Source organism: Camelus bactrianus, chromosome 1 (assembly GCF_048773025.1).
Source record: "Camelus bactrianus isolate YW-2024 breed Bactrian camel chromosome 1, ASM4877302v1, whole genome shotgun sequence".
Classification (NCBI taxonomy): Eukaryota; Metazoa; Chordata; class Mammalia; order Artiodactyla; family Camelidae; genus Camelus; species Camelus bactrianus.
Window position 1 is genome coordinate 130,247,923 of NC_133539.1, and position 27,813 is coordinate 130,275,735.

Consider the following 27,813-nt stretch of genomic DNA (forward strand, 5'->3'; position numbering starts at 1 on the left):
CAGTTCAGAGAGATAAGTGTGTGTGAAAGCCGCCTTCACCTAGCTTGTTGGGAACACAAATTTTCTTTTCTGTTGCAAACACCACTCCATATATATATATGGGGAGGTACTAGCTCCAACTCGGTTTTACAATGAAAACTGCAGGAACTTCAAACCGGCACTAGGAAACAGACTGAGAAAGCAGAGAAAAAGTGTCTCCTGCAGCACATTCCCTTGGTGCTAGATGAACGAACGTCTCATCACATGCTCAGTTCTGAGAGATAAGTGTGTGTGAAAGCTGTCTTTCAAGTAGCTTGTTGGGCACACTAAGTTTCTATTCAGTTGCAAACACCACTCCATACATATATATGGGGAGGTACTAGCAAAAACTCCGATTTACATTGAAAACGGCAGGAAATTCTAACCGGCACTAGGAAAAAGACTGAGACACCAGAGTAAAATTTTCTTCTGCAACACGTTCCCTTTGTGCTAGATGAACGAACGTCTCTCCACTTGCTCAGTTCTGAGAGATAAGTGTGTGTGAAAGCCGTCCTACACCTAGCTTGTTGGGAACACAAAGTTTCTTTTCAGATGCAAACTCCATTCCATACATATATATGGGGAGGTACGAGCTCCAACTCGGTTTTACAGTGAAAACTGCAGGAACTTCAAACCGGCACTAGGAAACAGACTGAGAATGCAGAGAAAAAATTGTCCTGCAACCCGTTCCCTTGGTGCTAGATGAACGAACGTCTCTCCACTTGCTCAGTTCTGAGAGATAAGTGTGTGTGAAAGCCGACCTTCACCTAACTTGTTATGAACACAAAGTTTCTTTTCAGTTGCAAAATCCATTCTATTCATATAAATGTGGAGGTGCTAGCTCCAACTCGGTTTTACAGTGAAAACTGCAGGAACTTCAAACCGGCACTAGGAAACAGACTGAGAAAGCAGAGAAAAAGTGTCTAATGCAACCCATTCACTTGGTGGTAGATGAACGAACGTCTCTCCACTTGCTCAGTTCTGAGAGATAAGTGTGTGTCAAAGCCGTCCTTCAACTAGCTTGTTGGGAACACAAAGTTTCTTTGCAGTTGCAAACTCAATTCCATACATATATATGGGGAGGTAATAGCTCCAACTCGGTTTTACAGTGAAAACTGCAGGAACTTCAAACCGGCACTAGGAAATAGACTGAGAGAGCAGAGAAAAAGTGTCTCCTGCAACCTGTTCCCTTGGTGCTAGATGAACGAACGTCTCTCCACTTGCTCAGTTCTGAGAGATAAGTGTGTGTCAAAGCCGTCCTTCAACTAGCTTGTTGGGAACACAAAGTTTCTTTGCAGTTGCAAACTCCATTCCATACATATATACGGGCAGGTAGTAGCTCCAACACGGTTTTACAGTGAAAACTGCAGGAACTTCAAACCGGCACTAGGAAACAGACTGAGAAAGCAGAGAAAAAGTGTCTCCTGCAACCCGTTCCCTTGGTGCTAGATGAACGAACGTCTCTCCACTTGCTCAGTTCTGAGAGATAAGTGTGTGTGAAAGCCGTTCTTCACCTAGCTTGTTGGGAACACAAAGTTTCTTTTCAGTTGCAAACTCCACACCATACATATATATGGGGAGGTAATAGCTCCAACTCGGTTTTACAGTGAAAACTGCAGGAACTTCCATCAGGCACTAGGAAACAGACTGAGAAAGCAGAGAAAAGTGTCTCCTGCAACCCGTTCCATTTGTGCTACATAAAAGAACGTCTCTCCCCATGCTCAGTTCTGAGAGATAAGTGTGTGTGAAAGCCGTCTTTCAAGTAGCTTGTTGGGAACACTAAGATTCTATTCAGTTGCAAACACCACTCCATACATATATATGGGGAGGTACTAGCTCCAACTCCGATTTAGAGTGAAAACTGCAGGAACTTCAAACCGGCACTAGGAAACGGACTGAGAAAGCAGAGAAAAAGTGTCTCCTGCAACCCGTTCCCTTGGTGCTAGATGAAGGAACGTCTCTCCACTTGCTCAGTTCTGAGAGATAAGTGTGTGTGAAAGCCGTCCTTCACCTAGCTTGTTGGGAACACAAAGTTTCTTTTCAGTTGCAAACTCCATTCCATACATGTATATGGGGAGGTAAAATCTCTAACTCGGTTTTACAGTGAAAACTGCAGGAACTTCAAACCGGCACTAGGAAACAGACTGAGAAAGCAGAGAAATAGTGTCTCGTGCAACCCGTTCCATTGGTGCTAGATGAACGAACGTCTCTCCACTTGCTCAGTTCTGAGAGATAAGTGTGTGTGAAAGCCGTTCTTCACCTAGCTTGCTGGGAACACAAAGTCTCTTTTCAGTTGCAAACTCCACACCATACATATATATGGGGAGGTAAAACTCCAACTCGGTTTTACAGTGAAAACTGCAGGAACTTCAAACAGGCACTATTAAACACACTGAGAAAGCAGAGAAAAAGTGTCTCCTGCAACCCGTTCCCTTGGTGCTAGATGAACGAATGTCTCTCCACTTGCTCAGTTCTGAGAGATAAGTGTGTGTGAAAGCCGTCCTTCACCTAGCTTGTTGGGAACACAAAGTTTCTTTTCAGTTGCAAACTCCATTCCATACATATATATGGGCAGGTACTAGCTCCAACTCGTTTTTACAGTGAAAACTGCAGGAACTACAAAATGGCACTAGGAAACAGACTGAGAAAGCAGAGAAAAAGTGTCTCCTGCAACCCGTTCCCTTGGTGCAAAATGAACGAACGTCTCTCCACTTGCTCATTTCTGAGAGATAAGTGTGTGTGGAAGCCGTCCTTCACCTAGATTGTTGGGAACACAAAGTTTCTTTTCAGATGCAAACTCCATTCCATACATATATATGGGGAGGTACTAGCTCCAACTCGGTTTTACAGTGAAAACTGCAGGAACTTCAAACCGGCACTAGGAAACAGACTGAGAAAGCAGAGAAAAAGTGTCTACTGCAACCCGTTCCCTTGGTGCTAGATGAAAGAACGTCTCTCCACATGCTCAGTTCTGAGAGATATGTGTGTGTGAAAGCCGTCTTTCAAGTAGCTTGTTGGGAACACTAAGTTTCTATTCAGTTGCAAACACCACTCCATGCATATATATGGGGAGGTACTAGCTCCAACTCCGATTTACAGTGAAAACTGCAGGAAATTCAAACCGGCACTAGGAAACTGAGACAACAGGGTAAAAGTTTCTTCTGCAAAACGTTCCCTTGGTGCTAGATGAACGAACGTCTCTCCGCATGCTCAGTTCTGAGAGATAAGTGTGTGTGAAAGCCGTCCTTCACATAGCTTGTTGGGAACACAAAGTTACTTATTAGTTGCAAACTCCACTCCATAAAAATATATGGGGAGGTACAAATTCCAACTCAGTTTTACAGTGAAAACTGCAGGAACTTCAAACCGGCACTAGGAACCAGACTGAGAAACCATAGTAAAAATTTCCCTTGTAACCCGTTCCCTTGGTGCTAGATGAACGAACGTCTCTCCACATGCTCAGTTCTGAGAGAAAAGTGTGTGTGAATGCCGCCTTCACCTAGCTTGTTGGGAACACAAAATTTCTTTTCAGTTGCAAACCCCACTCCATAAATTTATATGGGGATGTACTTGTTCCAACTCGGTTTTACAGTGAAAACTGCAGGAACTTCAAACCGGCACCAGGAAACAGACTGAGAAAAAGACTAATGTTTCTCCTGCAACCAGTTCCCTTGGTGCTAGTTGAACGAACGTCTCTCCACATGCTCAATTCTGAGAGATAAGTGTGTGTGCAAGCCGCCTTCACCTAGCTTTTTGGGAACGAACGTCTCTCCACTTGCTCAGTTCTGAGAGATAAGTGTGTGTGAAAGCCGTACTTCACCTAGCTTGTTGGGAACACAAAGTTTCTTTCCAGTTGCAAACTCCACTCCATAAATTTATATGGGGAGGTACTAATTCTAACTCAGTTTTACAGTGAAAACTTCAGGAACTTCAAAACGGCACCAGGAAACAGACTGAGAAAAAGACTAAATTTTCTCCTGAAACCCGTTCCCTTGGTGCTAGATGAACGAAAGTCTCTCCACATGCTCAGTTCAGAGAGATAAGTGTGTGTGAATGCCGCCTTCACCTAGCTTGTTGGGAACACAAAGTTTCTTTTCTGTTGCAAACTCCACTCCATATATATATATGGGGAGGTAATAGCTCCAACTCGGTTTTACAATGAAAACTGCAGGAACTTCAAACCGGCACTAGGAAACAGACTGAGAAAGCAGAGAAAAAGTGTCTCCTGCAACACATTCCCTTGGTGCTAGATGAACGAACGTCTCTCCACATGCTCAGTTCTGAGAGATAAGTGTGTGTGAAAGCTGTCTTTCAAGTAGCTTGTTGGGCACACTAAGTTTCTATTCAGTTGCAAACACCACTCCATACATATATATGGGGAGGTACTAGCAAAAACCCCGATTTACATTGAAAACGGCAGGAAATTCAAACCGGCACTAGGAAAAAGACTGAGACACCAGAGTAAAAGTTTCTTCTGCAACACGTTCCCTTGGTGCTAGATGAACGAACGTCTCTCCACTTGCTCAGTTCTGAGAGATAAGTGTGTGTGAAAGCCGTCCTACACCTAGCTTGTTGGGAACACAAAGTTTCTTTTCAGTTGCAAACTCCATTCCATACATATATATGGGGAGGTACAAGTTCCAACTCGGTTTTACAGTGAAAACTGCAGGAACTTCAAACCGGCACTAGGAAACAGACTGAGAATGCAGAGAAAAAATTGTCCTGCAACCCGTTCCCTTGGTGCTAGATGAACGAACGTCTCTCCACTTGCTCAGTTCTGAGAGATAAGTGTGTGTGAAAGCCGACCTTCACCTATCTTGTTGGGAACACAAAGTATCTTTTCAGTTGCAAAATCCACACCATACATATATATGGGTAGGTAATAGCTCCAACTCGTGTTTACAGTGAAAACTGTAGGATATTCAAACCGGCACTAGGAAAAAGACTGAGAAAGCATAGAAAAAGTGTCTAATGCAACCCATTCACTTGGTGGTAGATGAACGAACGTCTCTCCACTTGCTCAGTTCTGAGAGATAAGTGTGTGTCAAAGCCGTCCTTCAACTAGCTTGTTGGGAACACAAAGTTTCTTTGCAGTTGCAAACTCCATTCCATACATATATATGGGGAGGTACTAGCTCCAACTCGGTTTTACAGTGAAAACTGCAGGAACTTCAAACCGGCACTAGGAAATTGACTGAGAGAGCAGAGAAAAAGTGTCTCCTGCAACCCGTTCCCTTGGTGCTAGATGAACGAACGTCTCTCCACTTGCTCAGTTCTGAGAGATAAGTGTGTGTCAAAGCCGTCCTTCAACTAGCTTGTTGGGAACACAAAGTTTCTTTGCAGTTGCAAACTCCATTCCATACATATATACGGGCAGGTAGTAGCTCCAACACGGTTTTACAGTGAAAACTGCAGGAACTTCAAACCGGCACTAGGAAACAGACTGAGAAAGCAGAGAAAAAGTGTCTCCTGCAACCCGTTCCCTTGGTGCTAGATGAACGAACGTCTCTCCACTTGCTCAGTTCTGAGAGATAAGTGTGTGTTAAAGCCGTTCTTCACCTAGCTTGTTGGGAACACAAAGTTTCTTTTCAGTTGCAAACTCCACACCATACATATATATGGGGAGGTAATAGCTCCAACTCGGTTTTACAGTGAAAACTGCAGGAACTTCCATCAGGCACTAGGAAACAGATTGAGAAAGCAGAGAAAAGTGTCTCCTGCAACCCGTTCCATTTGTGCTACATAAAAGAACGTCTCTCCCCATGCTCAGTTCTGAGAGATAAGTGTGTGTGAAAGCCGTCTTTCAAGTAGCTTGTTGGGAACACTAAGATTCTATTCAGTTGCAAACACCACTCCATACATATATATGGGGAGGTACTAGCTCCAACTCCGATTTAGAGTGAAAACTGCAGGAACTTCAAACCGGCACTAGGAAACGGACTGAGAAAGCAGAGAAAAAGTGTCTCCTGCAACCCGTTCCCTTGGTGCTAGATGAAGGAACGTCTCTCCACTTGCTCAGTTCTGAGAGATAAGTGTGTGTGAAAGCCGTCCTTCACCTAGCTTGTTGGGAACACAAAGTTTCTTTTCAGTTGCAAACTCCATTCCATACATGTATATGGGGAGGTAAAATCTCTAACTCGGTTTTACAGTGAAAACTGCAGGAACTTCAAACCGGCACTAGGAAACAGACTGAGAAAGCAGAGAAAAAGTGTCTCGTGCAACCCGTTCCCTTGGTGCTAGATGAACGAACGTCTCTCCACTTGCTCAGTTCTGAGAGATAAGTGTGTGTGAAAGCCGTTCTTCACCTAGCTTGCTGGGAACACAAAGTCTCTTTTCAGTTGCAAACTCCACACCATACATATATATGGGGAGGTAAAACTCCAACTCGGTTTTACAGTGAAAACTGCAGGAACTTCAAACCGGCACTAGGAAACACACTGAGAAAGCAGAGAAAAAGTGTCTCCTGCAACCCGTTCCCTTGGTGCTAGATGAACGAATGTCTCTCCACTTGCTCAGTTCTGAGAGATAAGTGTGTGTGAAAGCCGTCCTTCACCTAGCTTGTTGGGAACACAAAGTTTCTTTTCAGTTGCAAACTCCATTCCATACATATATATGGGCAGGTACTAGCTCCAACTCGTTTTTACAGTGAAAACTGCAGGAACTACAAAATGGCACTAGGAAACAGACTGAGAAAGCAGAGAAAAAGTGTCTCCTGCAACCCGTTCCCTTGGTGCAAAATGAACGAACGTCTCTCCACTTGCTCATTTCTGAGAGATAAGTGTGTGTGGAAGCCGTCCTTCACCTAGATTATTGGGAACACAAAGTTTCTTTTCAGATGCAAACTCCATTCCATACATATATATGGGGAGGTACTAGCTCCAACTCGGTTTTACAGTGAAAACTGCAGGAACTTCAAACCGGCACTAGGAAACAGACTGAGAAAGCAGAGAAAAAGTGTCTACTGCAACCCGTTCCCTTGGTGCTAGATGAAAGAACGTCTCTCCACATGCTCAGTTCTGAGAGATATGTGTGTGTGAAAGCCGTCTTTCAAGTAGCTTGTTGGGAACACTAAGTTTCTATTCAGTTGCAAACACCACTCCATGCATATATATGGGGAGGTACTAGCTCCAACTCCGATTTACAGTGAAAACTGCAGGAAATTCAAACCGGCACTAGGAAACTGAGACAACAGGGTAAAAGTTTCTTCTGCAAAACGTTCCCTTGGTGCTAGATGAACGAACGTCTCTCCGCATGCTCAGTTCTGAGAGATAAGTGTGTGTGAAAGCCGTCCTTCACATAGCTTGTTGGGAACACAAAGTTACTTATTAGTTGCAAACTCCACTCCATAAAAATATATGGGGAGGTACAAATTCCAACTCAGTTTTACAGTGAAAACTGCAGGAACTTCAAACCGGCACTAGGAACCAGACTGAGAAACCATAGTAAAAATTTCCCTTGTAACCCGTTCCCTTGGTGCTAGATGAACGAACGTCTCTCCACATGCTCAGTTCTGAGAGAAAAGTGTGTGTGAAAGCCGTCTTCAACTAGCTTGTTGGGAACACAAAATTTCTTTTCAGTTGCAAACCCCACTCCATAAATTTATATGGGGATGTACTTGTTCCAACTCGGTTTTACAGTGAAAACTGCAGGAACTTCAAACCGGCACCAGGAAACAGACTGAGAAAAAGACTAATGTTTCTCCTGCAACCAGTTCCCTTGGTGCTAGTTGAACGAACGTCTCTCCACATGCTCAGTTCTGAGAGATAAGTGTGTGTGCAAGCCGCCTTCACCTAGCTTGTTGGGAACGAACGTCTCTCCACTTGCTCAGTTCTGAGAGATAAGTGTGTGTGAAAGCCGTACTTCACCTAGCTTGTTGGGAACACAAAGTTTCTTTCCAGTTGCAAACTCCACTCCATAAATTTATAAGGGGAGGTACTAATTCTAACTCAGTTTTACAGTGAAAACTGCAGGAACTTCAAAACGGCACCAGGAAACAGACTGAGAAAAAGACTAAATTTTCTCCTGAAACCCGTTCCCTTGGTGCTAGATGAACGAAAGTCCCTCCACATGCTCAGTTCAGAGAGATAAGTGTGTGTGAATGCCGCCTTCACCTAGCTTGTTGGGAACACAAAGTTTCTTTTCTGTTGCAAACTCCACTCCATATATATATATGGGGAGGTAATAGCTCCAACTCGGTTTTACAATGAAAACTGCAGGAACTTCAAACCGGCACTAGGAAACAGACTGAGAAAGCAGAGAAAAAGTGTCTCCTGCAACACATTCCCTTGGTGCTAGATGAACGAACGTCTCTCCACATGCTCAGTTCTGAGAGATAAGTGTGTGTGAAAGCTGTCTTTCAAGTAGCTTGTTGGGCACACTAAGTTTCTATTCAGTTGCAAACACCACTCCATACATATATATGGGGAGGTACTAGCAAAAACTCCGATTTACATTGAAAACGGCAGGAAATTCAAACCGGCACTAGGAAAAAGACTGAGACACCAGAGTAAAAGTTTCTTCTGCAACACGTTCCCTTGGTGCTAGATGAACGAACGTCTCTCCACTTGCTCAGTTCTGAGAGATAAGTGTGTGTGAAAGCCGTCCTACACCTAGCTTGTTGGGAACACAAAGTTTCTTTTCAGTTGCAAACTCCATTCCATACATATATATGGGGAGGTACAAGTTCCAACTCGGTTTTACAGTGAAAACTGCAGGAACTTCAAACCGGCACTAGGAAACAGACTGAGAATGCAGAGAAAAAATTGTCCTGCAACCCGTTCCCTTGGTGCTAGATGAACGAACGTCTCTCCACTTGCTCAGTTCTGAGAGATAAGTGTGTGTGAAAGCCGACCTTCACCTAACTTGTTGGGAACACAAAGTTTCTTTTCAGTTGAAAAATCCATTCCATTCATATACATGTGGATGTGCTAGCTCCAACTCGGTTTTACAGTGAAAACTGCAGGAACTTCAAACCGGCACTAGGAAACAGACTGAGAAAGCAGAGAGAAAGTGTCTCCTGCAACCCGTTCCCTTGGTGCTAGATGAACGAACGTCTCTCCACTTGCTCAGTTCTGAGAGATAAGTGTGTGTGAAAGCCGTCCTTCACCTAGATTGTTGGGAACACAAAGTTTCTTTTCAGTTGCAAACTCCATTCCATTCATATATATGGGGAGGTACAAGCTCCAACTCGGTTTTACAGTGAAAACTGCAAAAAACTTCAAACCGGCACTAGGAAACAGACTGAGAATGCAGAGAAAAATTGTCCTGCAACCCGTTCCCTTGGTGCTAGATGAACGAACGTCTCTCCACTTGCTCAGTTCTGAGAGATAATTGTGTGTGAAAGCCGACCTTCACCTAACTTGTTGGGAACACAAAGTTTCTTTTCAGTTGCAAAATCCACACCATACATATATATGGGTAGGTAATAGCTCCAACTCGGGTTTACAGTGAAAACTGTAGGAAATTCAAACCGGCACTAGGAAAAAGACTGAGAAAGCATAGAAAAAGTGTCTAATGCAACCCATTCACTTGGTGCTAGATGAACGAACGTCTCTCCACTTGCTCAGTTCTGAGAGATAAGTGTGTGTCAAAGCCGTCCTTCAACTAGCTTGTTGGGAACACAAAGTTTCTTTGCATTTGCAAACTCCATTCCATACATATACATGGGGAGGTACTAGCTCCAAATCGGTTTTACAGTGAAAACTGCAGGAACTTCAAACCGGCACTAGGAAATAGACTGAGAAAGCAGAGAAAAAGTGTCCCCTGCAACCCGTTCCCTTGGTGCTAGGTGAACGAATGTCTCTCCACTTGCTCAGTTCTGAGAGATAAGTGTGTGTGAAAGCCGTCCTTCACCTAGCTTGTTGGGAACACAAAGTTTCTTTTCAGTTGCAAACTCCATTCCATACATATATATGGGCAGGTACTAGCTCAAACTCGGTTTTACAGTGGAAACTGCAGGAACTTCAAACCGGCACTAGGAAACAGACTGAGAAAGCAGAGAAAAAATGTCTCCTGCAACCCGTTCCCTTCGTGCTAGATGAACGAACGTCTCTCCACTTGCTCAGTTCTGAGAGATAATTGTGTGTGAAAGCCGTCCTTCACCTAGCTTGTTGGGAACACAAAGTTTCTTTTCAGATGCAAACTCCATTCCATACATATATATGGGGAGGTACTAGCTCCAACTCGGTTTTACAGTGAAAACTGCAGGAACTTCAAACCGGCACTAGGAAACAGACTAAGAAAGCAGAGAAAAAGTGTCTCCTGCAACCCGTTCCCTTCGTGCTAGATGAACGAACGTCTCTCCACTTGCTCAGTTCTGAGAGATACGTGTGTGTGAAAGCCGTCCTTCACCTAGCTTTTTGGGAACACAAAGTTTCTTTTCAGTTGCAAAATCTATTCCATTCATATACATGTGGAGGTACTAGCTCCAACTCGGTTTTACAGTGAAAACTGCAAGAACTTCAAATCGGCACTAGGAAACAGACTGAGAAAGCAGAGAAAAAGTGTCTAATGCAACCCATTCACTTGGTGCTAGATGAACGAACGTCTCTCCACTTGCTCAGTTCTGAGAGATAAGTGTGTGTCAAAGCCGTCCTTCAACTAGATTGTTGGGAACACAAAGTTTCTTTGCAGTTGCAAACTCCATTCCATACATATATACGGGCAGGTAGTAGCTCCAACTCGGTTTTACAGTGAAAACTGCAGGAACTTCCATCAGGCACTAGGAAACAGACTGAGAAAGCAGAGAAAAGTGTCTCCTGCAACCCGTTCCATTTGTGCTACATAAAAGAACGTCTCTCCCCATGCTCAGTTCTGAGAGATAAGTGTGTGTGAAAGCCGTCTTTCAAGTAGCTTGTTGGGAACACTAAGATTCTATTCAGTTGCAAACACCACTCCATACATATATATGGGGAGGTACTAGCTCCAACTCCGATTTACAGTGAAAACTGCAGGAACTTCAAACCGGCACTAGGAAAGAGACTGAGAAAGCAGAGAAAAAGTGTCTCCTGCAACCCGTTCCCTTGGTGCTAGATGAAGGAACGTCTCTCCACTTGCTCAGTTCTGAGAGATAAGTGTGTGTGAAAGCCGTCCTTCACCTAGCTTGTTGGGAACACAAAGTTTCTTTTCAGTTGCAAACTCCATTCCATACATGTATATGGGGAGGTAAAAACTCTAACTCGGTTTTACAGTGAAAACTGCAGGAACTTCAAACCGGCACTAGGAAACAGACAGAGAAAGCAGAGAAAAAGTGTCTCGTGCAACCCGTTCCCTTGGTGCTAGATGAACGAACGTCTCTCCACTTGCTCAGTTCTGAGAGATAAGTGTGTGTGAAAGCCGTCCTTCACCTAGCTTGTTGGGAACACAAAGTTTCTTTTCAGTGGCAAACTCCATTCCATACATGTATATGGGGAGGTAAAAACTCTAACTCGGTTTTACAGTGAAAACTGCAGGAACTTCAAACCGGCACTAGGAAACTGACTGAGAAAGCAGAGAAAAAGTGCCTCGTGCAACCCGTTCCCTTGGTGCTAGATGAACGAACGTCTCTCCACTTGCTCAGTTCTGAGAGATAAGTGTGTGTGAAAGCCGTTCTTCACCTAGCTTGTTGGGAACACAAAGTCTCTTTTCAGTTGCAAACTCCACACCATACTTATATATGGGGAGGTAAAACTCCAACTCGGTTTTACAGTGAAAACTGCAGGAACTACAAACTGGCACTAGGAAACAGACTGAGAGAGCAGAGAAAAAGTGTCTCCTGCAACCCGTTCCCTTGGTGCTAGATGAACGAACGTCTCTCCACTTGCTCAGTTCTGAGAGATAAGTGTGTGTGAAAGCCGTACTTCACTTAGCTTGTTGGGAACACAAAGTTTCTTTTCAGTTGCAAACTCCACACCATACATATATATGGGGAGGTAATAGCTCCAACTCTGTTTTACAGTGAAAACTGCAGGAACTTCCATCAGGCACTAGGAAACAGACTGAGAAAGCAGAGAAATGTGTCTCCTGCAACCCGTTCCTTTTGTGCTACATAAAAGAACGTCTCTCCCCATGCTCAGTTCTGAGAGATAAGTGTGTGTGAAAGCCATCTTTCAAGTAGCTTGTTGGGAACACTAAGATTCTATTCAGTTGCAAACACCACTCCATACATATATATGGGGAGGTACTAGCTCCAACTCCGATTTACAGTGAAAACTGCAGGAACATCAAACCGGCACTAGGAAACACACTGAGAAAGCAGAGAAAAAGTGTCTCCTGCAACCCGTTCCCTTGGTGCTAGATGAAGGAACGTCTCTCCACTTGCTCATTTCTGAGAGATAAGTGTGTGTGAAAGCCGTCCTTCACCTAGCTTGTTGGGAACACAAAGTTTCTTTTCAGTTGCAAACTCCATTCCATACATGTATATGGGGAGGTAAAAACTCTAACTCGGTTTTACAGTGAAAACTGCAGGAACTTCAAACCGGCACTGGGAAACAGACTGAGAAAGCAGAGAAAAAGTGTCTCGTGCAACCCGTTCCCTTGGTGCTAGATGAACGAACGTCTTTCCACTTGCTCAGTTCTGAGAGATAAGTGTGTGTGAAAGCCGTTCTTCACCTAGCTTGTTGGGAACACAAAGTCTCTTTTCAGTTGCAAACTCCACACCATACATATATATGGGGAGGTAAAACTCCAACTCGGTTTTACAGTGAAAACTGCAGGAACTTCAAACCGGCACTAGGAAACACACTGAGAAAGCAGAGAAAAAGTGTCTGCTGCAACCCGTTCCCTTGGTGCTAGATGAACGAACGTCTCTCCACTTGCTCAGTTCTGAGAGATAAGTGTGTGTGAAAGCTGTCCTTCACCTAGCTTGTTGGGAACACAAAGTTTCTTTTCAGTTGCAAACTCCATTCCATACATATATATGGGCAGGTACTAGCTCCAACTCGGTTTTACAGTGAAAACTGCAGGAACTACAAACTGGCACTAGGAAACAGACTGAGAAAGCAGAGAAAAAGTGTCTCCTGCAACCCGTTCCCTTGGTGCTAGATAAACGAACGTCTCTCCACATGCTCAGTTCTGAGAGATATGTGTGTGTGAAAGCCGTCTTTCAAGTAGCTTGTTGGGAACACTAAGTTTCTATTCAGTTGCAAACACCACTCCATGCATATATATGGGGAGGTACTAGCTCCAACTCCGATTTACAGTGAAAACTGCAGGAAATTCAAACCGGCACTAGGAAACTGAGACAACAGGGTAAAAGTTTCTTCTGCAAAACGTTCCCTTGGTGCTAGATGAACGAACGTCTCTCCGCATGCTCAGTTCTGAGAGATAAGTGTGTGTGAATGCCGTCCTTCACATAGCTTGTTGGGAACACAAAGTTACTTATTAGTTGCAAACTCCACTCCATAAAAGTATATGGGGAGGTACAAATTCCAGCTCAGTTTTACAGTGAAAACTGCAGGAATTTCAAACCGGCACTAGGAAACAGACTGAGAAACCATAGTAAAAATTTCCCTTGTAACCCGTTCCCTTGGTGCTAGATGAACGAACGTCTCTCCACATGCTCAGTTCTGAGAGAAAAGTGTGTGTGAAAGCCGTCTTCAACTAGCTTGTTGGGAACACAAAATTTCTTTTCAGTTGCAAACCCCACTCCATAAATTTATATGGGGAGGTACTTGTTCCAACTCGGTTTTACAGTGAAAACTGCAGGAACTTCAAACCGGCACCAGGAAACAGACTGAGAAAAAGACTAATGTTTCTCCTGCAACCAGTTCCCTTGGTGCTAGTTGAACGAACGTCTCTCCACATGCTCAGATCTGAGAGATAAGTGTGTGTGCAAGCCGCCTTCACCTAGCTTGTTGGGAACGAACGTCTCTCCACTTGCTCAGTTCTGAGAGATAAGTGTGTGTGAAAGCCGTACTTCACCTAGCTTGTTGGGAACACAAAGTTTCTTTCCAGTTGCAAACTCCACTCCATAAATATATATGGGGTGGTACTAATTCTAAATCAGTTTTACAGTGAAAACTGCAGGAACTTCAAAACGGCACCAGGAAACAGACTGAGAAAAAGACTAAATTTTCTCCTGAAACCCTTTCCCTTGGTGCTAGATGAACGAAAGTCTCTCCACATGCTCAGTTCAGAGAGATAAGTGTGTGTGAAAGCCGCCTTCAACTAGCTTGTTGGGAACACAAAGTTTCTTTTCTGTTGCAAACACCACTCCATATATATATATGGGGAGGTACTAGCTCCAACTCGGTTTTACAATGAAAACTGCAGGAACTTCAAACCGGCACTAGGAAACAGACTGAGAAAGCAGAGAAAAAGTGTCTCCTGCAGCACATTCCCTTGGTGCTAGATGAACGAACTTCTCATCACATGCTCAGTTCTGAGAGATAAGTGTGTGTGAAAGCTGTCTTTCAAGTAGCTTGTTGGGCACACTAAGTTTCTATTCAGTTGCAAACACCACTCCATACATATATATGGGGAGGTACTAGCAAAAACTCCGATTTACATTGAAAAAGGCAGGAAATTCTAACCGGCACTAGGAAAAAGACTGAGACAGCAGAGTAAAAGTTTCTTCTGCAACACGTTCCCTTTGTGCTAGATGAACGAACGTCTCTCCACTTGCTCAGTTCTGAGAGATAAGTGTGTGTGAAAGCCGTCCTACACCTAGCTTGTTGGGAACACAAAGTTTCTTTTCAGTTGCAAACTCCATTCCATACATATATATGGGGAGGTACGAGCTCCAACTCGGTTTTACAGTGAAAACTGCAGGAACTTCAAACCGGCACTAGGAAACAGACTGAGAATGCAGAGAAAAAATTGTCCTGCAACCCGTTCCCTTGGTGCTAGATGAACGAACGTCTCTCCAGTTGCTCAGTTCTGAGAGATAAGTGTGTGTGAAAGCCGACATTCACCTAACTTGTTGGGAACACAAAGTTTCTTTTCAGTTGCAAAATCCATTCCATTCATATACATGTGGAGGTGCTAGCTCCAACTCGGTTTTACAGTGAAAACTGCAGGAACTTCAAACCGGCACTAGGAAACAGACTGAGAAAGCAGAGAGAAAGTGTCTCCTGCAACCCGTTCCCTTGGTGCTAGATGAACGAACGTCTCTCCACTTGCTCAGTTCTGAGAAATAATTGTGTGTCAAAGCCGTCCTTCACCTAGCTTGTTGGGAACACAAAGTTTCTTTTCAGTTGCAAACTCCATTCCATTCATATATATGGGGAGGTACAAGCTCCAACTCGGTTTTACAGTGAAAACTGCAGGAACTTCAAAACGGCACTAGGAAACATACTGAGAATGCAGAGAAAAAATTGTCCTGCAACCCGTTCCCTTGGTGCTAGATGAACGAACGTCTCTCCAATTGCTCAGTTCTGAGAGATAATTGTGTGTGAAAGCCGACCTTCACCTAGCTTGTTGGGAACACAAAGTTTCTTTTCAGTTGCAAAATCCACACCATACATATATATGGGTAGGTAATAGCTCCAACTCGGGTTTACAGTGAAAACTGTAGGATATTCAAACCGGCACTAGGAAAAAGACTGAGAAAGCATAGAAAAAGTGTCTAATGCAACCCATTCACTTGGTGCTAGATGAACGAACGTCTCTCCAATTGCTCAGTTCTGAGAGATAAGTGTGTGTCAAAGCCGTCCTTCAACTAGCTTGTTGGGAACACAAAGTTTCTTTGCAGTTGCAAACTCCATTCCATACATATATATGGGGAGGTACTAGCTCCAACTCGGTTTTACAGTGAAAACTGCAGGAACTTCAAACCGGCACTAGGAAATAGTCTGAGAAAGCAGAGAAAAAGTGTCTCCTGCAACCCGTTCCCTTGGTGCTAGATGAACGAACGTCTCTCCACTTGCTCAGTTCTGAGAGATAAGTGTGTGTCAAAGCCGTCCTTCAACTAGCTTGTTGGGAACACAAAGTTTCTTTGCAGTTGCAAACTCCATTCCATACATATATACGGGCAGGTAGTAGCTCCAACACGGTTTTACAATGAAAACTGCAGGAATTTCAAACCGGCACTAGGAAACAGACTGAGAAAGCAGAGAAAAAGTGTCTCCTGCAACCCGTTCCCTTGGTGCTAGATGAACGAACGTCTCTCCACTTGCTCAGTTCTGAGAGATAATTGTGTGTGAAAGCCGTGCTTCACCTAGCTTGTTGGGAACACAAAGTTTGTTTTCAGTTGCAAACTCCACACCATACATATATATGGGGAGGTAATAGCTCCAACTCCGTTTTACAGTGAAAACTGCAGGAACTTCCATCAGGCACTAGGAAAAAGACTGAGAAAGCAGAGAAAAGTGTCTCCTGCAACCCGTTCCATTTGTGCTACATAAAAGAACGTCTCTCCCCATGCTCAGTTCTGAGAGATAAGTGTGTGTGAAAGCCGTCTTTCAAGTAGCTTGTTGGGAACACTAAGGTTCTATTCAGTTGCAAACCCCACTCCATAAATTTATATGGGGAGGTACTTGTTCCAACTCGGTTTTACAGTGAAAACTGCAGGAACTTCAAAACGGCACCAGGAAACAGACTGAGAAAAAGACTAATGTTTCTCCTGCAACCAGTTCCCTTGGTGCTAGTTGAACGAACGTCTCTCCACATGCTCAGTTCTGAGAGATAAGTGTGTGTGCAAGCCGCCTTCACCTAGCTTGTTGGGAACACAAAGTTTCTTTCCAGTTGCAAACTCCACTCCATATATATATATGGGGAGGTACTAGCTCCAACTCGGTTTTACAATGAAAACTGCAGGAACTTCAAACCGGCACTAGGAAAAAGACTGAGAAAGCAGACAAATAGTGTCTCCTGCAGCACATTCCCTTGGTGCTAGATGAACGAACGTCTCATCACATGCTCAGTTCTGAGAGATAAGTGTGTGTGAAAGCTGTCTTTCAAGTAGCTTGTTGGGCACACTAAGTTTCTATTCAGTTGCAAACACCACTCCATACATATATATGGGGAGGTACTAGCAAAAACTACGATTTACATTGAAAACGGCAGGAAATTCAAACCGGCACTAGGAAAAAGACTGGGACACCAGAGTAAAAGTTTCTTCTGCAACACGTTCCCTTGGTGGTAGATGAACGAACGTCTCTCCACTTGCTCAGTTCTGAGAGATAAGTGTGTGTGAAAGCCGTCCTACACCTAGCTTTTTGGGAACACAAAGTTTCTTTTCAGTTGCAAACTCCATTCCATACATATATATGGGGAGGTACAAGCTCCAACTCGGTTTTACAGTGAAAACTGCAGGAACTTCAAACCGGCACTAGGAAACAGACTGAGAATGCAGAGAAAAAATTGTCCTGCAACCCGTTCCCTTGGTGCTAGATGAACGAACGTCTCTCCAGTTGCTCAGTTCTGAGAGATAAGTGTGTGTGAAAGCCGACCTTCACATAACTTGTTGGGAACACAAAGTTTCTTTTCAGTTGCAAAATCCATTCCATTCATATACATGTGGAGGTGCTAGCTCCAACTCGGTTTTACAGTGAAAACTGCAGGAACTTCAAACCGGAACTAGGAAACAGACTGAGAAAGCAGAGAGAAAGTTTCTCCTGCAACCCGTTCCCTTGGTGCTAGATGAACGAACGTCTCTCCACTTTCTCAGTTCTGAGAGATAAGTGTGTGTGAAAGCCGTCCTTCACCTAGCTTGTTGGGAACACAAAGTTTCTTTTCAGTTGCAAACTCCATTCCATTCATATATATGGGGAGGTACAAGCTCCAACTCGGTTTTACAGTGAAAACTGCAAAAAACTTCAAACCGGCACTAGGAAACAGACTGAGAATGCAGAGAAAAAATTGTCCTGCAACCCGATCCCTTGGTGCTAGGTGAACGAACGTCTCTCCACTTGCTCAGTTCTGAGAGATAAGTGTGTGTGAAAGCCGTCCTTCACCTAGCTTGTTGGGAACACAAAGTTTCTTTTCAGTTGCAAACTCCATTCCATACATATATATGGGCAGGTACTAGCTCAAACTCGGTTTTGCAGTGAAAACTGCAGGAACTTCAAACCGGCACTAGGAAACAGACTGAGAAAGCAGAGAAAAAGTGTCTCCTGCAACCCGTTCCCTTCGTGCTAGATGAACGAACATCTCTCCACTTGCTCAGTTCTGAGAGATAAGTGTGTGTGAAAGCCGTCCTTCACCTAGCTTGTTGGGAACACAAAGTTTCTTTTCAGATGCAAACTCCATTCCATACATATATATGGGGAGGTACTAGCTCCAACTCGGTTTTACAGTGAAAACTGCAGGAACTTCAAACCGGCACTAGGAAACAGACTAAGAAAGCAGAGAAAAAGTGTCTCCTGCAACCCGTCCCCTTGGTGCTAGATGAACGAACGTCTCTCCACTTGCTCAGTTCTGAGAGATAAGTGTGTGTGAAAGCCGTCCTTCACCTAGCTTTTTGGGAACACAAAGTTTCTTTTCAGTTGCAAAATCTATTCCATTCATATACATGTGGAGGTACTAGCTCCAACTCGGTTTTACAGTGAAAACTGCAAGAACTTAAAACCGGCACTTGGAAACAGACTGAGAAAGCAGAGAAAAAGTGTCTAATGCAACCCATTCACTTGGTGCTAGATGAACGAACGTCTCTCCACGTGCTCAGTTCTGAGAGATAAGTGTGTGTCAAAGCCGTCCTTCAACTAGCTTGTTGGGAACACAAAGTTTCTTTGCAGTTGCAAACTCCATTCCATACATATATACGGGCAGGTAGTAGCTCCAACTCGGTTTTACAGTGAAAACTGCAGGAACTTCAAACCGGCACTAGGAAACAGACTGAGAAAGCAGAGAAAAAGTGTCACCTGCAACCCGTTCCCTTGGAGCTAGATGAACGAACGTCTCTCCACTTGCTCAGTTCTGAGAGATAAGTGTGTGTGAAAGCCGTTCTTCACCTAGCTTGTTGGGAACACAAAGTTTCTTTTCAGTTGCAAACTCCACACCATACATATATATGGGGAGGTAATAGCTCCAACTCGGTTTTACAGTGAAAACTGCAGGAACATCCATCAGGCACTAGGAAACAGACTGAGAAAGCAGAGAAAAGTGTCTCCTGCCACCCGTTCCATTTGTGCTACATAAAAGAACGTCTCTCCCCATGCTCAGTTCTGAGAGATAAGTGTGTGTGAAAGCCGTCTTTCAAGTAGCTTGTTGGGAACACTAAGATTCTATTCAGTTGCAAACACCACTCCATACATATATATGGGGAGGTACTAGCTCCAACTCCGATTTACAGTGAAAACTGCAGGAACTTCAAACCGGCACTAGGAAACAGACTGAGAAAGCAGAGAAAAAGTGTCTCCTGCAACCCGTTCCCTTGGTGCTAGATGAAGGAACGTCTCTCCACTTGCTCAGTTCTGAGAGATAAGTGTGTGTGAAAGCCGTCCTTCACCTAGCTTGTTGGGAACACAAAGTTTCTTTTCAGTTGCAAACTCCATTCCATACATGTATATGGGGAGGTAAAAACTCTAACTCGGTTTTACAGTGAAAACTGCAGGAACTTCAAACCGGCACTAGGAAACAGACTGAGAAAGCAGAGAAAAAGTGTCTCGTGCAACCCGTTCCCTTGGTGCTAGATGAACGAACGTCTCTCCACTTGCTCAGTTCTGAGAGATAAGTGTGTGTGAAAGCCGTCCTTCACCTAGCTTTTTGGGAACACAAAGTCTCTTTTCAGTTGCAAACTCCACACCATACATATATATGGGGAGGTAAAACTCCAACTCGGTTTTACAGTGAAAACTGCAGGAACTTCAAACAGGCACTAGGAAACAGACTGAGAAAGCAGAGAAAAAGTGTCTCGTGCAACCCGTTCCCTTGGTGCTAGATGAACGAACGTCTCTCCACTTGCTCAGTTCTGAGAGATAAGTGTGTGTGAAAGCCGTTCTTCACCTAGCTTGTTGGGAACACAAAGTCTCTTTTCAGATGCAAACTCCACACCATACATATATATGGGGAGGTAAAACTCCAACTCGGTTTTACACTGAAAACTGCAGGAACTTCAAACCGGCACTAGGAAACACACTGAGAAACCATAGTAAAAATTTCCCTTGTAACCCGTTCCCTTGGTGCTAGATGAACGAACGTCTCTCCACATGCTCAGTTCTGAGAGAAAAGTGTGTGTGAAAGCCGTCCTTCAACTAGCTTGTTGGGAACACAAAATTTCTTTTCAGTTGCAAACCCCACTCCATAAATTTATATGGGGAGGTACTTGTTCCAACTCGGTTTTACAGTGAAAACTGCAGGAACTTCAAACCGGCACCAGGAAACAGACTGAGAAAAAGACTAATGTTTCTCCTGCAATCAGTTCCCTTGGTGCTAGTTGAACGAAGGTCTCTCCACATGCTAAGATCTGAGAGATAAGTGTGTGTGAAAGGCGCCTTCACCTAGCTTGTTGGGAACGAACGTCTCTCCACTTGCTCAGTTCTGAGAGATAAGTGTGTGTGAAAGCCGCCTTCACCTAGCTTGTTGGGAACACAAAGTTTCTTTTCTGTTGCAAACTCCACTCCATATATATATATGGGGAGGTACTAGCTCCAACTCGGTTTTACACTGAAAACTGCAGGAACTTCAACCCGGCACTAGGAAACAGACTGAGAAAGCAGAGAAAAAGTGTCTCCAGCAACCCATTCCGTTGGTGCTAGATGAACGAACGTCTCTCCACATGCTCAGTTCTGAGAGATAAGTGTGTGTGAAAGCTGTCTTTCAAGTAGCTTGTTGGGAACACTAAGTTTCTATACAGTTGCAAAAACCACTCCATACATATATATGGGGAGGTACTAGCAACAACTCCGATTTACATTGAAAACGGCAGGAAATTCAAACCGGCACTAGGAAAAAGACTGAGACACCAGAGTAAAAGTTTCTTCTGCAACCCGTTCCCTTGGTGCTAGATGAAGGAACGTCTCTCCACTTGCTCAGTTCTGAGAGATAAGTGTGTGTGAAAGCCGTCCTTCACCTAGCTTGTTGGGAACACAAAGTTTCTTTTCAGTTGCAAACTCCATTCCATACATATATATGGAGAGGTACAAGCTCCAACACGGTTTTACAGTGAAAACTGCAGGAACTTCAAACCGGCACTAGGAAACAGACTGAGAATGCAGAGAAAAAATTGTCCTGCTACCCGTTCCCTTGGTGCTAGATGAACGAACGTCTCTCCACTTGCTCAGTTCTGAGAGATAAGTGTGTGTGAAAGCCGACCTTCACCTAACTTGTTGGGAACACAAAGTTTCTTTTCAGTTGCAAACTCCACTCCATACATATACATGTTGAGGTACAAGCTCCAACTCGGTTTTACAGTGAAAACTGCAGGAACTTCAAACCGGCACTAGGAAACAGACTGAGAAAGCAGAGAAAAAGTGTCTCCTGCAACCCGTTCCCTTGGTGCTAGATGAACGAACGTCTCTCCACTTGCTCAGTTCTGAGAGATAATTGTGTGTGAAAGCCGTCCTTCACCTAGCTTGTTGGGAACACAAAGTTTCTTTTCAGTTGCAAACTCCATTCCATACATATATATGGGGAGGTACAAGCTCCAACTCGGTTTTACAGTGAAAACTGCAGGAACTTCAAACCGGCACTAGGAAACAGACTGAGAATGCAGAGAAAAAATTGTCCTGCTACCCGTTCCCTTGGTGCTAGATGAACGAACGTCTCTCCACTTGCTCAGTTCTGAGAGATAAGTGTGTGTGAAAGCCGACCTTCAACTAACTTGTTGGGAACACAAAGTTTCTTTTCAGTTGCAAACTCCACTCCATACATATACATGTGGAGGTACAAGCTCCAACTCGGTTTTACAGTGAAAACTGCAGGAACTTCAAACCGGCACTAGGAAACAGACTGAGAAAGCAGAGAAAAAGTGTCTCCTGCAACCCGTTCCCTTGGTGCTAGATGAACGAACGTCTCTCCACTTGCTCAGTTCTGAGAGATAATTGTGTGTGAAAGCCGTCCTTCACCTAGCTTGTTGGGAACACAAAGTTTCTTTTCAGTTGCAAACTCCATTCCATACATATATATGGGGAGGTACAAGCTCCAACTCGGTTTTACAGTGAAAACTGCAGGAACTTAAAACCGGCACTAGGAAACAGACTGAGAATGCAGAGAAAAAATTGTCCTGCTACCCGTTCCCCTGGTGCTAGATGAACGAAGGTCTCTCCACTTGCTCAGTTCTGAGAGATAAGTGTGTGTGAAAGCCGACCTTCACCTAACTTGTTGGGAACACAAAGTTTCTTTTCAGTTGCAAAATCCATTCCATTCATATACATGTGGAGGTACTAGCTCCAACTCGGTTTTACAGTGAAAACTGCAGGAACTTCAAACCGGCACTAGGAAACAGACTGAGAAAGCAGAGAAAAAGTGTCTCCTGCAACCCGTTCCCTTGGTGCTAGATGAACGAACGTCTCTCCACTTGCTCAGTTCTGAGAGATAAGTGTGTGTGAAAGCCGTTCTTCACATAGCTTGTTGGGAACACAAAGTCTCTTTTCAGATGCAAACTCCACACCATACATATATATGGGGAGGTAAAACTCCAACTCGGTTTTACACTGAAAACTGCAGGAACTTCAAACCGGCACTAGGAAACACACTGAGAAACCATAGTAAAAATTTCCCTTGTAACCCGTTCCCTTGGTGCTAGATGAACGAACGTCTCTCCACATGCTCAGTTCTGAGAGAAAAGTGTGTGTGAAAGCCGTCCTTCAACTAGCTTGTTGGGAACACAAAATTTCTTTTCAGTTGCAAACCCCACTCCATAAATTTATATGGGGAGGTACTTGTTCCAACTCGGTTTTACAGTGAAAACTGCAGGAACTTCAAACCGGCACCAGGAAACAGACTGAGAAAAAGACTAATGTTTCTCCTGCAATCAGTTCCCTTGGTGCTAGTTGAACGAAGGTCTCTCCACATGCTAAGATCTGAGAGATAAGTGTGTGTGAAAGGCGCCTTCACCTAGCTTGTTGGGAACGAACGTCTCTCCACTTGCTCAGTTCTGAGAGATAAGTGTGTGTGAAAGCCGCCTTCACCTAGCTTGTTGGGAACACAAAGTTTCTTTTCTGTTGCAAACTCCACTCCATATATATATATGGGGAGGTACTAGCTCCAACTCGGTTTTACACTGAAAACTGCAGGAACTTCAACCCGGCACTAGGAAACAGACTGAGAAAGCAGAGAAAAAGTGTCTCCAGCAACCCATTCCGTTGGTGCTAGATGAACGAACGTCTCTCCACATGCTCAGTTCTGAGAGATAAGTGTGTGTGAAAGCTGTCTTTCAAGTAGCTTGTTGGGAACACTAAGTTTCTATACAGTTGCAAAAACCACTCCATACATATATATGGGGAGGTACTAGCAACAACTCCGATTTACATTGAAAACGGCAGGAAATTCAAACCGGCACTAGGAAAAAGACTGAGACACCAGAGTAAAAGTTTCTTCTGCAACCCGTTCCCTTGGTGCTAGATGAAGGAACGTCTCTCCACTTGCTCAGTTCTGAGAGATAAGTGTGTGTGAAAGCCGTCCTTCACCTAGCTTGTTGGGAACACAAAGTTTCTTTTCAGTTGCAAACTCCATTCCATACATATATATGGAGAGGTACAAGCTCCAACTCGGTTTTACAGTGAAAACTGCAGGAACTTCAAACCGGCACTAGGAAACAGACTGAGAATGCAGAGAAAAAATTGCCCTGCTACCCGTTCCCTTGGTGCTAGATGAACGAACGTCTCTCCACTTGCTCAGTTCTGAGAGATAAGTGTGTGTGAAAGCCGACCTTCACCTAACTTGTTGGGAACACAAAGTTTCTTTTCAGTTGCAAACTCCACTCCATACATATACATGTTGAGGTACAAGCTCCAACTCGGTTTTACAGTGAAAACTGCAGGAACTTCAAACCGGCACTAGGAAACAGACTGAGAAAGCAGAGAAAAAGTGTCTCCTGCAACCCGTTCCCTTGGTGCTAGATGAACGAACGTCTCTCCACTTGCTCAGTTCTGAGAGATAATTGTGTGTGAAAGCCGTCCTTCACCTAGCTTGTTGGGAACACAAAGTTTCTTTTCAGTTGCAAACTCCATTCCATACATATATATGGGGAGGTACAAGCTCCAACTCGGTTTTACAGTGAAAACTGCAGGAACTTCAAACCGGCACTAGGAAACAGACTGAGAATGCAGAGAAAAAATTGTCCTGCTACCCGTTCCCTTGGTGCTAGATGAACGAACGTCTCTCCACTTGCTCAGTTCTGAGAGATAAGTGTGTGTGAAAGCCGACCTTCAACTAACTTGTTGGGAACACAAAGTTTCTTTTCAGTTGCAAACTCCACTCCATACATATACATGTGGAGGTACAAGCTCCAACTCGGTTTTACAGTGAAAACTGCAGGAACTTCAAACCGGCACTAGGAAACAGACTGAGAAAGCAGAGAAAAAGTGTCTCCTGCAACCCGTTCCCTTGGTGCTAGATGAACGAACGTCTCTCCACTTGCTCAGTTCTGAGAGATAATTGTGTGTGAAAGCCGTCCTTCACCTAGCTTGTTGGGAACACAAAGTTTCTTTTCAGTTGCAAACTCCATTCCATACATATATATGGGGAGGTACAAGCTCCAACTCGGTTTTACAGTGAAAACTGCAGGAACTTAAAACCGGCACTAGGAAACAGACTGAGAATGCAGAGAAAAAATTGTCCTGCTACCCGTTCCCCTGGTGCTAGATGAACGAAGGTCTCTCCACTTGCTCAGTTCTGAGAGATAAGTGTGTGTGAAAGCCGACCTTCACCTAACTTGTTGGGAACACAAAGTTTCTTTTCAGTTGCAAAATCCATTCCATTCATATACATGTGGAGGTACTAGCTCCAACTCGGTTTTACAGTGAAAACTGCAGGAACTTCAAACCGGCACTAGGAAACAGACTGAGAAAGCAGAGAAAAAGTGTCTCCTGCAACCCGTTCCCTTGGTGCTAGATGAACGAACGTCTCTCCACTTGCTCAGTTCTGAGAGATAAGTGTGTGTGAAAGCCGTTCTTCACCTAGCTTGTTGGGAACACAAAGTTTCTTTTCAGTTGCAAACTCCAAATAATACATATATATGAGGAGGTAACAGCTCCAAATCGGTTTTACAGTGAAAACTGCAGGAACTTCAAACCGGCACTAGGAAACAGACTGAGAAAGCAGAGAAAAAGTGTCTACTGCAACCCGTTCCCTTGGTGCTAGATGAAAGAACGTCTCTCCACTTGCTCAGTTCTGAGAGATAAGTGTGTGTGAAAGCCGTCCTTCACCTAGCTTGTTGGGAACACAAAGTTTCTTTTCAGTTGCAAACTCCATTCCATACATATATATGGGCAGGTACAAGCTCAAACTCGGTTTTACAGTGAATACTGCAGGAACTTCAAACCGGCACTAGGAAACAGACTGAGAAAGCAGAGAAAAAGTGTCTCCTGCAACCCGTTCCCTTCGTGCTAGATGAACGAACGTCTCTCCACTTGCTCAGTTCTGAGAGATAAGTGTGAGTGAAAGCCGACCTTCACCTAGCTTGTTGGGAACACAAAGTTTCTTTTCAGTTGCAAAATCCATTCCATTCATATACATGTGGAGGTACTAGCTCCAACACGGTTTTACAGTGAAAACTGCAGGAACTTCAAAGAGGCACTAGGAAACAGACTGAGAAAGCAGAGAAAAAGTGTCTCCTGCAACCCGTTCCCTTTGTGCTAGATGAATGAACGTCTCTCCACTTGCTCAGTTCTGAGAGATAATTGTGTGTGAAAGCCGACCTTCACCTAGCTTGTTGGGAACACAAAGTTTCTTTTCAGTGGCAAAATCCACACCATACATATATATGGGGAGGTAATAGCTCCAACTCTGGTTTACAGTGAAAACTGTAGGAAATTCAAACCGGCACTAGGAAAAAGACTGAGAAAGCATAGAAAAAGTGTCTAATGCAACCCATTCACTTGGTGCTAGATGAACGAATGTCTCTCCACTTGCTCAGTTCTGAGAGATAAGTGTGTGTCAAAGCCGTCCTTCAACCAGCTTGTTGGGAACACAAAGTTTATTTGCAGTTGCAAACTCCATTCCATACATATATATGGGGAGTTACTAGCTCCAACTCGGTTTTACAGTGAAAACTGCAGGAACTTCAAACCGGCACTAGGAAATAGACTGAGAAACAGAGAAAAAGTGTCTCCTGCAACCCGTTCCCTTGGTGCTAGGTGAACGAACGTCTCTCCACTTGCTCAGTTCTGAGAGATAAGTGTGTGTGAAAGCCGTCCTTCACCTAGCTTGTTGGGAACACAAAGTTTCTTTTCAGTTGCAAACTCCATTCCATACATATATATGGGCAGGTACTAGCTCAAACTCGGTTTTACAGTGAAAACTGCAGGAACTTCAAACCGGCACTAGGAAACAGACTGAGAAAGCAGAGAAATAGTGTCTCCTGCAACCCGTTCCCTTCGTGCTAGATGAACGAACGTCTCTCCACTTGCTCAGTTCTGAGAGATAAGTGTGTGTGAAAGCCGTCCTTCAAGTAGCTTGTTGGGAACACAAAGTTTCTTTTCAGATGCAAACTCCATTCCATACATATATATGGGGAGGTACTAGCTCCAACACGGTTTTACAGTGAAAACTGCAGGAACTTCAAACCGGCACTAGGAAACAGAATAAGAAAGCAGAGAAAAAGTGTGTCCTGCAACCCGTTCCTTTCGTGCTAGATGAACGAACGTCTCTCAACTTGCTCAGTTCTGAGAGATACGTGTGTGTGAAAGCCGTCCTTCACCTAGCTTTTTGGGAACACAAAGATTCTTTTCAGTTGCAAAATCTATTCCATTCATATACATGTGGAGGTACTAGCTCCAACTCGGTTTTACAGTGAAAACTGCAAGAACTTCAAACCGGCACTAGGAAACAGACTGAGAAAGCAGAGAAAAAGTGTCTCCTGCAAACCGTTCCCTTTGTGCTAGATGAACGAACGTCTCTCCACTTGCTCAGTTCTGAGAGATAAGTGTGTGTGAAAGCCGACCTTCACCTAGCTTGTTGGGAACACAAAGTTTCTTTTCAGTTGCAAAATCCACACCATACATATATATGGGTAGGTAATAACTCCAAATCGGGTTTAGAGTGAAAACTGTAGGAAATTCAAACCGGCACTACGAAACAGACTGAGAAAGGAGAGAAAAAGTGTCTAATGCAACCCATTCACTTGGTGCTAGATGAACGAACGTCTCTCCACTTGCTCAGTTCTGAGAGATAAGTGTGTGTCAAAGCCGACCTTCAACTAGCTTGTTGGGAACACAAAGTTTCTTTGCAGTTGCAAACTCCATTCCATACATATATAAGGGCAGGTAGTAGCTCCAACACGGTTTTACAGTGAAAACTGCAGGAACTTCAAACCGGCACTAGGAAACAGACTGAGAAAGCAGAGAAAAAGTGTCTCCTGCAACCCGTTCCCTTGGTGCTAGATGAACGAACGTCTCTCCACTTGCTCAGTTCTGAGAGATAAGTGTGTGTGAAAGCCGTTCTTCACCTAGCTTGTTGGGAACACAAAGTTTCTTTTCAGTTGCAAACTCCACACCATACATATATATGGGGAGGTAATAGCTCCAACTCAGTTTTACAGTGAAAACTGCAGGAACTTCCATCAGGCACTAGGAAACAAACTGAGAAAGCAGAGAAAAGTGTCTCCTGCAACCCGTTCCATTTGTGCTACATAAAAGAACGTCTCTCCCCATGCTCAGTTCTGAGAGATAAGTGTGTGTGAAAGCCGTCCTTCAACTAGCTTGTTGGGAACACAAAGTTTCTTTTCAGATGCAAACTCCATTCCATACATATATATGGGGAGGTACTAGCTCCAAC